This window comes from Mus musculus, chromosome 2 (genome assembly GCF_000001635.26).
Source record: "Mus musculus strain C57BL/6J chromosome 2, GRCm38.p6 C57BL/6J".
NCBI lineage: Eukaryota > Metazoa > Chordata > Mammalia > Rodentia > Muridae > Mus > Mus musculus.
In genome coordinates this window covers 67445548-67458314 of record NC_000068.7, presented here as the reverse complement: position 1 = coordinate 67458314, position 12767 = coordinate 67445548, and the positions used below count along the sequence as shown (strand labels likewise).

The window sequence follows — 12767 nt, the reverse complement described above, 5'->3', positions numbered from 1 at the left end:
GGGGCCATCAGTCACATAAGGGCGATGCCCGAATCCCCTCCACATGTAGAGGATGTAACCTGTGGTCATGAAAGCTCAAGAAGGATCTCTACTTTAATGAGGTACCGAAAGGCCTGGAGGACTTAGCCAATAAGTTTTCCTTCCCAGACACTCCTCCCTACAAAAGGTATTTAACCTCAGGCCCGTCCTGAGAAGAGGGGTATGGCTTTACTCATCCACTTTCCGCCATGACAATAAATGCCTTAAAACAATAGACTGTCTCTTTTCACCAGGATCTGCCATTGGGGGGGGGGGGGGCACCGAGAAGGTCTTTGCTTATAGAGCCATCGTCTAATCTCCCATAGAAGGCTCATCTGTGCTCTCAGCCATGACTGCCACCAAGCCTGCCTGCAAAACCCAAGCCCAAGCCCACTGCCGTGAACTCCTCTCTTTCCCCTGCCCCCAGCCCTAGACCAGATCCAGCCCGTGGGTCCCCACTCCATTCTCAGCTCTTCTGCAACACTCAATGGTGCCTGGGTGTCCAAGAGCCTCAGACTGTGCTTCCCCACCCCCAGAACAGGGTCCTGGGCCTTCCCTACAGAACTGCACTCACCCAGCAAGTAAGTGTAGTCACTTCTTGCATTCTGCCTCCACGAGAAGCCAAGCCCCGTGGTGGAGCAGACACGGAGGACTCCACAACTTTAGACTAAGTAAAGAAAATCAGGAACAAACCCTTAAATCACACTCAATATCAGTGCAAGGTATGAATACCACATGATAAACCCCATGGACTTGACTGCCTAAGAGAAAGGATCACAGGAGAAATCAAAAACATCAGATTATATTATACTATATATACACCAAATTCTATAACATTTTAGGTTTGAGCATGTAGTTGTTGAGATGCTTATACTGAACACAAATAAAACAATTACACTAGTATCTAAACACACACACACACACACACACACACACACACACACACACACATCACACACACATCACACACACAGGCATGGCTCCCAACTATGAGTAATCTACAGAGCTTCATTCTTTCTTAGATATCATTTTCATTAAGTCTATTTTGCCTGTTACTCCTAAAATACAGCATTAGTATTCATATATTGTGGTGGCTCGGATAAGATGTCTTTTGTAAGTATGAGTGTCTGAATACTTATTCTGTAAGTGGATATTTGAAAGAGGATTAGAATGCATGGCTTGGTTGGAAGAGGTACATGGCTGTAGGCAGCTTTGTGGTTACAAAGGGCTTACATCATTTTCTGCTAGTTCTCTCTGCTTCCTCTTATTGTTTAGAGAGGGAGTTCCTAGCTGCTGCTCCAGACGTGGACTCTAAGTCACTGTAACCATAAGCTCCAAATAGACTTCTGTTTTTCTATAAGTTGCCCTTGGTCATGCTGTTTTATCCCATCAATTAAAATTAACTGATACTTTAATTCTTCTATGTTACCAAAACTTTAAAAAGCCAGTAGGGCTTGCTTTTTTTGTTTTTTTTGTTTGTTTGTTTGTTTTGTTTTTTTCAAACAAGTTTATTTTTCAGGTTTCCACTTTTGGAATTGTCAGAAATAATGCTAAATATAGCAAGAATTCAAGAAAACCTGAGTAAAATTATTGTTGTTTAATCAGCATACATATAGGCATGGGGCCTTTTATTTAAAGTTAAAGGCCCTCACACGCACACACATATGCACACATATGAGCTTGGGAATGGACAGGTACTCAGGAAATGTTGACAGGATGTAGTTGAACATGGTTTCAGTGAGTAGATGATATTATGCTTTTGGGATGACAGGTATGCATGGGATGGTAGTTGTGACAGCTGACAACCCATGTTGGGTGAATGGGGACTAGGTCTATCATGGCTACTTGAAGCACTGACAACTACTTCTGAAATTAAAAGCAGGGTACTTCCGAGACTCTTGAATTGATCTTGGCCTTTTATTAAGAAGTACATGCCATTAAAGCATTGATCTGAGCATCCATCCTTTCTTGGCCTCCTAATTCTTCTTTATGGTTGTTTCTCTAATTTTAGTTGTTTTTAATTGAAAATTTCATATGCATATTCAATGTATCTCCATCAAATCCAGTCCCAACCCTCTCTGTCTAACCTCCCCTGGGAAACTTCCCCCATGTCTGAATTTGTACAGAGGTTGGCATGGAGTTCTCTTTGTAATTCACACAGGCCCTGAACATTTGATGGTTTTCTTGCCTCAGTGTAGCTTTAATTTTTTTTCCAAAGGCTACTTTTCATGATGGTTCTTAAATGCTTTAACTTCCCTTTTAGTCCAGCACCCACCAGAGGTAGTGGAAAAGAAAGGTTGTTTTGATACAGGGGAAGTGGGCCTGTTTAGAAACGGTTCTTTGGAGCAAATCTCATCTGCTTTGTCAGAAAATCAGCATGGGTCAGCAGGAGCACCTCAATCAATCCACTAGAAAACACTTCATGGATATACCAGCAGTCTAGTTCAGTAGTGTTGGGATAGCAGCTGCAGTGACAAGACCCAGCAGGAACAGCCAGGTCTCAGCCAGATCAGCGTGAGTCCCTGGGAAGGATTTGGACCACCAGAGATATCAGGATATCAGTTCCCTGCTGTGCCTCTCTCAAGGACTTGAAGATCAGGGAAAAGGAGAGACCAAGGAGCACTGCACAGATAGCTCTACCAGTCCCTCTCACAGTCTGTTGGCACCTATTTATACTCTCTCCTAACATCGTGTGTCCTCCACGAGGCCTTGTCTCACCGAGTGTCTTCCCTCAGCATGTGAGTCTGGTTTAGCAAAATTCCACAAGAGTCTGTATCAGCTGACATCACTCTGTCAATCTTCCTAAGTCCATGAAAGTGGCAAGAAGCCACCAGCACACTACCAGAGGATTTTGGTGTTTCTTTCTATGGAGTCATGAAAAATGGAGCTCAACTATGTATGTGAAGCAAATCAATACGTGCATGCCATTAGGGAGAAACCCTTCATTACACATCCTTTCATGTGCTTGCTCTAGTGAAGCATCCTTTCACCCGTTTCCTTCATGAGTCTGCCTTAGTGAAACATCCCCTTTCCTGTGTCTGCTTGAGTGAAACATTTCTTTATGTGTCTGCTTCAGAAAAATACCCCTTTACTCATGTCTGCTTCAGGAAAACACTACTTCATGTGTTTGCCCCAGCAAACACCATCTGACACAACTAGCTTTCCAAAGAAGCCTTAAGTTTCCACCTCAGCTCAGCCTTCTAATAGATGTGGGCAACCCTCCCAGGCCCCATTTGTTTCCTCCCTCTTTATCCATTTTACTCTTCTTGATTTTCTTGCCTCACATCTGATGCCTTGCATCATTTCCTGAGTTCATTGTCTTTTTGTTTCTCTTAGCTAGTTGACTGGATCTGACTTGCCTAGTTTGAAAGCAAGTGATCTGGTCTCCATCTTTGTATATTAGTTCCTCATTCCTGAGTGAGATGTCCTTCTATCTTTCCTTAGATCCTTAATGTGAGTAAATCTGAGACAGAGAAACAGGGCCAGCAAAATGACAGGAGGTACACTGGGAGTGCAGGCTGAGGGTAGTAGCACGTCCTGAGGGTTGCTATCAGTTACCATTGTGTTTGAAGAGTAGAAGGTGTCATAAGATTGAAATTATGTTCTCAGAACATGTTTGCAGCGCAACAACTAGGTCATCGTGTTGACAAGGTCCTTGTGGCTGTGGGTGGTTGTGGTGGTCTGAATGAGACTGGTTCTCATAGGCTTATAAATTTGACTGTTTTGTCACGGGGAAGTGGAACTATTTGCAAGGATTAGGAGGTGTGGCCTTGTAGAGGAAGTATTCACTGGAGGTGGTCTTTTAGATTTTCAAAAGCCCAAGCCTAGCCCAGAGTTTTTCTCTTCCTGCTGCCCATAGATCCAGATGTAGAACTCTCAGTAACTTCTACAGTGCCATGTCTGCCTGCATGCTGCTCTAACTTCCCGCCATGATGATAATGGACCAAGCCTCTGAAACTGTAAGCCAGCCCCAGTTAAATGTTTTCCTTTACAGGAGTTGTGGTGGTCATGGTGTGTCTTCACAGTGATAGAACACTAAGACCTTGGTTCCTCCAGAGGAAAGATTGGAGTCATTGGGGCTAAGGTTGGTGAAGAGTTTAGTTCCTTGTAGTAATATGATACTGACACCAAGAATAACAAAGGTTTTTTTCCTTTAAAGTGCTGGGATAATTACAATGGAAAGAAGGCACTTAATAGCTTCCTGCAACTCCAGAGAGCACAGAAATTTAATTTGAACTGAAGAGTGTGTCTGTGAAAGGCGAGGATGGTGTTAACAACAGAACAACGTATTCAATCAGATAGATAATTCTCTCTCAGAAACAGGTTCCTGGAACATTGCTATTTTGAAAGTTAAACATACAGAGACACCTACAACGTTGATATTCTTACCTCGCTCCCTGGGAGCATACTTGCAAGTAATTACTATGTTACAATAATATCACCATTAAACACTAATCTTGATATGAAAGAGCAATTCTTATGCAGTACTTAACATGTGGCGGTTACAAATGTGGCTATCTTACAAATATGGGTGTATCTAACCTCAGAGCAATGCTGTGAGAAAAACTCTGTCAGCATCTAATTTTCACTAGGTAATGGCTAGAGCTGCTCACTGGGTCCATATCAATAGTTTTTAAAGGTAAGGAGCAGATGTGTAACCCATGGAGCTGGTTCATGTTTGACCTGGGACAGTAAGCCCATTAGCATTTCTTACCTCCAGAGCCATGTGATATGGACTTCACATAGCTCTAGTCAAAAAGCTTATGTGACTCTGGTCAACTGAAGGAACTTTACACACATCAAGAGTGGTCAGAATTCTAGAATGAAGGAACATATTTCAGAGATCTTTCATAAATATGTATTTTGAAAAGCAATGGTGAGAGATTAGGTTGAAAGAAAGAGGAAGGGGGGAGAGAGGAGAGAGAGAGAGATTAGCACATCATTTACAAACATTTTCCAACTCCTACATTTTCTAACTTCACATGACAAAAATGCTAAGATTTTATTCATAAATGCAATTTTATATACCTAATCTGGAATTCCTTTTCATATATACCTTGAGAAGAATAACACTGTAGGAATTGTTTTGCTATCATTAGTATTTAAGTCTTAACATAAATATTTACATGAATGTTAGTCAGGCTCTCTTATTATTACACCAAAATAACAAGATTATTATCATTATCATTATTCTTATTATTATTATAGATGATGGCTATTATTTGAGCACTACCCATAGTTCTTTGAAGAGCTAAATTATTTTTGATCAAGAATATCAAAAATATAGAAAAATGTGGACATACAGCAATGATGAATCTTGAGAATATATCGGCTCCAGAATGAGTCAGTGGGTGAAAGCAGACATGCTCACACAACTCCATCCCTAAAAATAAATGTCCTGCATTCCTACAGGACACAGTGGCTGTCACCTACTAAATAAGTCATGGCTCTCATGGAGTACTGCATTTTAAATGAGCACCTTGGGAAGGAGCAGCTCAGAGAAAGTTCTACCCACTGACTTGCTGGTAGCTTGCCGTTATCATCTGCTGCACTGCTTGCTTTCCAATGGTGATTCCTGCTGGATCTTGCCTAGCAGAGAAACACCCACCTTCTACCCTTTGCCCTCAGAAGTATGCAGGGGCATGCCTCTGTATGCAGCAGAAGCAGACGCAAAGCTAGGAAACAGATCTAGGAGAAGTTTGCAGATACAATTGAGAACGTTTATGAATGTGAAGGAACTCACTATCATCTCTCCATTTCTGGGAATAGACTCACTTCACTAGAGCAGTCTGAGAGACATGCATAACTTCAAAAAAATACCGAACACAAACATTAGGGGAGCTTTCACTTTACAAAAACATTTTTCATTGCTTTCCTGACACATTTAATGATGTAGTTGGTTGTTCATATGCTTTTAATTATCTGGGTAGTTAGCATAAATATGAATTCTTATGTCGGTGTTGACTTAAAAGAAGCAAAACCCAAATCTGCTGCTGTTGAAGTTATAATGCATTAAGTTCTTCAATCATGAGTCTGTCCAGTCAAACCCTAGGTACTTGAAAATATGAAGTCTACCTGGGACTAAGTTCAACACAGTTAGAATCTTGCGGGTTAGGTACATCTTCTCTGATTAACCCCAAACCTGGCAGTCCCCTGCTGTATAATTACTGAACTCTGACAAACACCAAACATGTGGTTGGAAGCTATAATATTAATCCATGTCTTAAAACATACTGAACTTGTGACATAATTATTAAATCTAGTAATTACCATGTAAGACCATCTATGACAATGTATTCCAACATGGGGAAAGATATCATTGGATCTTCCCAAAAGAGTAAAAGGTCCCCACAGTAAATTTTCATGTTGTGCTTATTTTCTATGATATGCATACCTGAAGCACTCTGGAAATTATATACTTTTCAGCAATCAGACACATCCAGGCAATGCAGAAATATTTTGTCTAATTAGAAAAACATGAAAGGAAAAGATGGACTTGAGAGCTTGCCAAAAAGAGCAATGAGAAATGGCATGTTTGCAAAGACAAACCAGCCATGGTGAGGGAGCAGATCTCATCTTACAGAGAAGACACACAAACACTGGGTAAAACCCAAGCATAAGGTAACTGCTACTTTTTGAGTGTTTACAGCATGTGTGATCATGTTCCCTTTTAGATAATTTGTTTTAATTTTAGCAGAGACATGAAACACAGTATGAACAACACCCTTCTCAATAGCCACAAATAATATAAAATATCTCAGCGTGACTCTAACGAAGGAAGTGAAAGATCTGTATGATAAAAACTTCAAGTCCCTGAAGAAAGAAATTAAAGAAGATCTCAGAAGATGGAAAGATCTCCCATGCTCATGGATTGGCAGGACCAACATTGTAAAAATGGCTATCTTGCCAAAAGCAATCTACAGATTCAATGCAATCCCCATTAAAATTCCAACTCAATTCTTCAACGAATTAGAAGGAGCAATTTGCAAATTCATCTGGAATAACAAAAAACCGAGGATAGCAAAAACTCTTCTCAAGGATAAAAGAACCTCTGGTGGAATCACCATGCCTGACCTAAAGCTTTACTACAGAGCAATTGTGATAAAAACTGCATGGTACTGGTATAGAGACAGACAAGTGGACCAATGGAATAGAATTGAAGACCCAGAAATGAACCCACACACCTATGGTCACTTGATCTTCGACAAGGGAGCCAAAACCATCCAGTGGAAGAAAGACAGCATTTTCAACAATTGGTGCTGGCACAACTGGTTGTTATCATGTAGAAGAATGCGAATCGATCCATACTTATCTCCTTGTACTAAGGTCAAATCTAAGTGGATCAAGGAACTTCACATAAAACCAGAGACACTGAAACTTATAGAGGAGAAAGTGGGGAAAAGCCTTGAAGATATGGGCACAGGGGAAAAATTCCTGAACAGAACAGCAATGGCTTGTGCTGTAAGATCGAGAATTGACAAATGGGACCTAATGAAACTCCAAAGTTTCTGCAAGGCAAAAGACACTGTCTATAAGACAAAAAGACCACCAACAGACTGGGAAAGGATCTTTACCTATCCTAAATCAGATAGGGGACTAATATCCAACATATATAAAGAACTCAAGAAGGTGGACCTCAGAAAATCAAATAACCCCCTTAAAAAATGGGGCTCAGAACTGAACAAAGAATTCTCACCTGAGGAATACCGAATGGCAGAGAAGCACCTGAAAAAATGTTCAACATCCTTAATCATCAGGGAAATGCAAATCAAAACAACCCTGAGATTCCACCTCACACCAGTGAGAATGGCTAAGATCAAAAATTCAGGTGACAGCAGATGCTGGCGAGGATGTGGAGAAAGAGGAACACTCCTCCATTGTTGGTGGGATTGCAGGCTTGTACAACCACTCTGGAAATCAGTCTGGCGGTTCCTCAGAAAATTGGACATAGTACTACCGGAGGATCCAGCAATACCTCTCCTGGGCATATATCCAGAAGAAGCCCCAACTGGTAAGAAGGACACATGCTCCACTATGTTCATAGCAGCCTTATTTATAATAGCCAGAAACTGGAAAGAACCCAGATGCCCCTCAACAGAGGAATGGATACAGAAAATGTGGTACATCTACACAATGGAGTACTACTCAGCTATTAAAAAGAATGAATTTATGAAATTCCTAGCCAAATGGATGGACCTGGAGAGCATCATCCTGAGTGAGGTAACACAATCACAAAGGAACTCACACAATATGTACTCACTGATAAGTGGATACTAGCCCAAAACCTAGGATACCCACAATATAAGATACAATTTCCTAAACACATGAAACTCAAGAAAAATGAAGACTGAAGTGTGGACACTATGCCCCTCCTTAGAAGTGGGAACAAAACACCCATGGAAGGAGTTACAGAAACAAAGTTTGGAGCTGAGATGAAAGGATGGACCATGTAGAGACTGCCATATCCAGGGATCCACCCCATAATCAGCATCCAAACGCTGACACCATTGCATATACTAGCAAGATTTTATCGAAAGGACCCAGATGTAGCTGTCTCTTGTGAGACTATGCCGGGGCCTAGCAAACACAGAAGTGGATGCTCACAGTCAGCTAATGGATGGATCACAGGGCTCCCAATGGAGGAGCTAGAGAAAGTATCCAAGGAGCTAAAGGGATCTGCAACCCTATAGGTGGAACAACATTATGAACTAACCAGTACCCCTGAGCTCTTGACTCTAGCTGCATATGTATCAAAAGATGGCCTAGTCGGCCATCACTGGAAAGAGAGGCCCATTGGACACGCAGACTTTGTGTGCCCCGGTACAGGGGAACGCCAGGGCCAAAGGGGGGGAGTGGGTGGGTAGGGGAGTGGGGGTGGGTGGGTAAGGGGGACTTTTGGTATAGCATTGGAAATGTAAATGAGCTAAATACCTAATAAAAAATGGAAAAAAAAAAAAAAAAAAAAGAAACACAGTATGAAAAGAAACAAAAGTGAGTCTGTCTATCTATCTATCTATCTATCCATCTCTCTCTATCTCTATCTGTTATCTATCAATGAAATATATTCCATATCCCCATATATATTTAATATATGATTTATTGAAAGCATAACATATTTAATGTTTATGTTAAATTTCAATAATCATGCTAATATATAGTTTTATATTTTAATATAATAATAATAATAATAATAATAATAATAATAATAATAGCCTGATTCCAAATCCCAAGTGGTTACCTTTTAGAAGCCCATTCTAGCTATTTAGTACTCCAGCCTTTCAGAATAAATAGATACTTCTTTTTGTGGCCTGTCCTATCTCAAAACTTCCTCCAATAACTAATACCAGTGTAGGCTGAGTAGAAATACACATAAATTCCCTTTTTCCATATTTTGCTTGAAAGTCTTTAGCTTCCACAGACTTTCTACCTACCCTTGAAGCTGGTGGATATAGAATTTGTCCCTGAGCATGGGCCTTCTCAGACTAACACTATTCCCATTTCAATAAACCTGTTTGCTCCAGAGATCCCTTACTTTCAGGAGTGGCCTGGGTAAGGAACTATGACCCCACCTTTCCCCCAGTGCTTTGCCATGGACATCTCTATATTAGAGTAATTGTATCCTTCACAACATAACTATGATGGTAAGCAGAGTGTTTTGAGGCATTTTCATTAATTATCAGACGGGAGGAAGGTCTAGTTTTGTTAGGAGAAAGGGCCAGAAGGCTGGGCTCTCAATTCCAGCTGCTATCCTAGGCAGATTACTCTGATCCAGTCTGTATATTCTGGCGAACTTGCTAAAGTGAAGCAGTAGTGCCAGAATTGGATCGAGTCTGTGGGCTGCTCAGTGGAGTTAGGGAAATAGAAGAACTGTCTGTAATTGGAAAGGTTGCAATGTATGTTCTGTAAGTAGTATCAGGAAATGGAAATGGAAACACCCAATGCAACCATATATGGACATGTATTCACGTGGAATAGATCAGTGTTCTAGACAAGGCTGCCTTGGATCTGAAAAGGGTGAAGCTTGTCAACACTCAGCACAGGATGAGTGCATCAGTTGAATGAACCAATTTCTTTTAAGGAAATGAGAAAAAAAAAAGCAAATTACAACTTAATTAAGTTTCAAAGGGTAACTTGGATATTTTCAAAAGTCTGGATGAGATGCAAATAAAAAAAGGACATGGTAATTATATTAAACCCTATCTCACACAGATTGTTAATCAAAAAGTCTTAGAACTATATTGCCATTTTCTTATTGTCAACCCTGCCTTGTAAATTATAGACTCCCTGCTATCAAACAGACCTTATCAGTGGACTCCTTTAATACATAAACTGATGAGTCTGTGTGTGTGTGTGTGTGTGTGTGTGTGTGTGTGTGTGAGAGAGAGAGAGAGAGAGAGAGAGAGAGAGAGAGAGAGAGAGAGAGAGAGAGAGGGAGAGAGAGAGAGAGAGAGAGCACCCAAGTGGGAGGGAGGAGAACAACAAACTCAAACTTGAAATTCTTCCATTGAGCTTAACAGTTTTCAACTAGGTAAAAAACAAAGTTGCTACATCGAAGTTTTTAATTTTTTTCAAATTTGGCAAATCCAAAGTAAGAGTTGGAAATCTGGAATGGAATAAACAGCAGGGACAGAACTTTTGTAAATAGCAGCGAATTATCTCTGAAGTTGGACTTTCTCTGAAAAAGCAGACCTGCATGAAGGCAGCTTTCCTGTTCTCTGTAATCACAGGAGACAGCAGGCACCTGTGCTGACATTTTTTCGGGGACCTTTTCTGAAGCTATGGCTCCCGTGATCATTAGAGAATGTCGACTTTCGTTTTTCAGAAACTTGAGGAAGCTACACCTAAAAGACGCCCGCCCACTCCTGGATGAAAGAAACCCCGTTCCAACTAAAAGCCAGACTGTGTCTTCCCTCCAGGCAGCGGGCAGTTTGCCACATTGCAGCCATGCGAAGCTCTGAGTGATATTTAAAAACGGATCTAGTTCTTAGCTGATGCGTGGATACCAAGAAGGGAAAATACTCAAATATCAAGCGAAGAAGCAGAGAGATATTTAAACATACAATGCAGAATTTCTGATTTCTGCCCCAACATTTTCCATTCCCTTTTATATTGTCTAAAACTATCAACAGGTATCCTTTCATTAAAAAATAATCCATAACTCTGAATACAGTTGAAGTAAATATTTAACTTGTCTTTTGACACCTTAACACAAAATTTTAAAATGTGTCAAACAACCAACAGCTCCGTCAGTGACCAAATTGAGCTCTGGTAAAAATAAAATATCTTTCAGTTCAACACCAGCTGGCTAAATTTAAACCCAGCATTATGCAACCTTAGAGAGTCCTTGCTTTCCCACCATGTCTTAGGAGAATCTCTTAGACTGTCACTCCCAAATCACTTCAGTCTCTTAGCATCCAAACACAGCACAACAGGACCAAATTAACATGTTCATGGGCAATTGAAGACAGAAAAAAAAAATACATTTGAAAGTGTATATAGGGCATGATACCCTCAAAGCACTATCTCAGTATACTCTGAGTTTGCAGTTACCGTAATTAGGGCTGGCAGATCCAACTGGAAGTGCTTTCCTTAATTCTGAAAAACATGGAAGAACCTGATTCTTTAATCCTTAACTTCAGTAAGACTCCCAGAGGACATAAGCCCGCAGCTAGAGCAAGATCTACAAAAATCAAACTATGACTGAGAAGCAATAACTTTCCTGCATTTCTCAGAGTGTGCTGAAACATTTGAAAACGTTTCAGGCTCCCCTTTTTCCTCATCAAGCTTCATGAAATATCATTCGCATTTCTTAATCTGTATATTTTTCTCTCTGCGCACATGAGAGACAAAGCATTTTTCAGTTTCCCTTCTGGCTGTAAATTGTAGGATAACTTTTAAGTTGTGACTGGTTATTAAGCTCATTATTCTTTAAGATTAAACATTAAAATAATTTATTGGAGAGAGATTAACACATGAGGTTCTAAATTTCATATCCAACAGTGCTAAGCACAATTCTAAGAACAAATCCAACTTGATCAATTTTCTTTTATATAATGACATTTGACTTTCAGTCTTCACTGCTCTTTCAGTAAGAGTCGAACATTTTATAACCTTGGCACACACGGGACTCTATTACACATACCTTTGTACCAGAATTGACCCTAGCTCCGTAGAAATGCTCTATGGATTTGCAACTCTTCACTTGAAAGGCTCCTCCCTGTTTGACACACAGCAAATTTCCCAGTCCCCTGAAAGCAACCAGCAGAGTGGAGACCAGCTCCACCGAAGAGTCTATGAGGCAAGCAGGCAGGGCTGCTGAATTTATTTTAGCCCTGTGTCCAAAGGATGCAACCTAGCACCTATTTTTAGGAACTGAGCTCTGTCTAGGTGGGGCTTGAGTCAACCACTCCTTTCAGAAGTGAGTCTCTGAGGTCATACTGCTTAGTACTCTCCTGAGAAATGTATGCATGGCTCTGACACATGTGCAGTCACTCAAACTCCCTTCCATAGCCACTATCACACCAAAGTCTGAACTTCTCAACATATTCTGAGAAATAAATAATGAATAAAGTGGGGTTATTAAAGGACTTCAATTGCTTGCTTTTAAAAGATACCTTTACTCACTTAAGAGTAAAGGATTTGAAAACAAAGCACACAAAAAGTTGATCTTATTTATTCTGTTTGGGATAGTGATAATTAACTTGAAATCTTCAGAAGGGAACTTTGATTCTTGTTTTCTTTTCTTTTCT

General features: G+C 40.4%; 1 protein-coding gene across 3 annotated transcripts in view; it reads right to left on the bottom strand.

The window, feature by feature from the left end:
* Xirp2 (xin actin-binding repeat containing 2) overlaps positions 1–12315 on the bottom strand; it is an 80621-nt gene extending 68306 nt beyond the window's left edge. For 2 of the 3 annotated variants that reach the window (NM_001024618.2, NM_001083919.1), the window contains exon 1: positions 12161–12313. The gene's annotated coding sequence lies outside the window, so the exon portion shown is untranslated. Of the gene's footprint in view, positions 1–12160 lie in introns of all 3 variants that reach the window. The other variant, XM_011239520.1, reaches the window with a different exon arrangement.
* Positions 12316–12767: the final 452 nt, after the last annotated feature.